The following is a 1,255-nucleotide window of genomic DNA, read 5'->3' on the forward strand; positions in this document are numbered from 1 at the left end:
AAAGAGAGATTGGTGCTGTGCTGAGAAATGCTCAACACCCACCACTCTCTGTGAAGCATGTGAGTCATGGGCACCTATTGCTTTCTGGGATCTGCTCTGAAATCCCTTTGCTTAGCCATAAACCCCAGCCCACTGGCGTTTTGAAACTCCTAGTGTGACAAATATTTACTTCAACCCATTCACATCAGGCTTTAAATCCCTGTCTCCTTCCATTGCCTGGGGTTTTCCAGGAAAACCACTGCTGCAGGTAAATGATGGTCTTCACTCAGCCTGGGTGAAGAGGGATGGCATCTCTTGATCATGCTGCTGAGAAGCCATCCAGTGTAGGGAGGGGTGGAGGGGAATCTGGTGGATTGGCATTAACCCTTCAGACAAGCCCAACTCAGCTGGTAAGAGAAGGCTCAGTATCTAGTTCAGGTGTCATGATGCATGTGCCAGCAGGGCCAAAAGGATCTCTTTGGTCCCACTCCATCCCTCTTGGATATGGTGATGGCACAGACTTAGACATTTTTACTTTGAGATGTTACCTTTCTCAGAGAATTTCTGTATTGTTTTTTTTCTTTAGGTCTGAGGGTTTTTTTCATCAATGTTCAGCCCAGTTGTAGTTTATTTCCTCCTGCAATCAGTGGCTGGTCTATGTGTTTTGGGGAGAGAGGTGGGGATGCCCAGCAATGGGAAATCCTCTGCTTTTGATTCTTGGCTCAACAACCATGGAGTGTCTTTTTCCATATCTGGTGCAAAGCCCACTGATTCTGTGGAAAAGAAGCTGGTGCTTTCAGCATCTTTAAGCCAGGCTGAGACTGTTCACAGTTGTAGTTGATATCAACAGTATAGCCTTGGTGGAATGAAAATGTTTGGGTTTGGAGAAAAGTTAGTACCTGAAGTTAAGGACAATAAGCTTTTGGAGAAAACAGTTGTGTGAAATGACAGCAGAGTTCCTCTAGGACTGCTGAGGAGGGGTTTTGATTAAATCTGTGCTCAGGATGCTGGTATCACTGCAGTATTCTGGGGAAGAGATAACTGGGCTGGCTTCTTTTCCAAGCTGTCTGTGAATTACTGTACAACTGCTGTGGAAAAGTCCTAAATATAAGTTTGGAGTGGTTTCAAACCTACCTTCTGTGAGGTCCATGTTGTCACCCTCCATGAAATGCTCACGGGGTGTTTGATGTGATTGGCTCAGGCCCCCTGAGCAGCCTGGAGAGGAGAATGGGCTGTGGGGCTGATGTGCACCCCTGGGGTGCCTGGCCTGTCTTTT

The sequence above is a fragment of the Chaetura pelagica genome, unplaced genomic scaffold (assembly GCF_000747805.2).
Source record: "Chaetura pelagica isolate M959 unplaced genomic scaffold, ChaPel_1.0 scaffold272, whole genome shotgun sequence".
Taxonomy (NCBI): Eukaryota; Metazoa; Chordata; class Aves; order Apodiformes; family Apodidae; genus Chaetura; species Chaetura pelagica.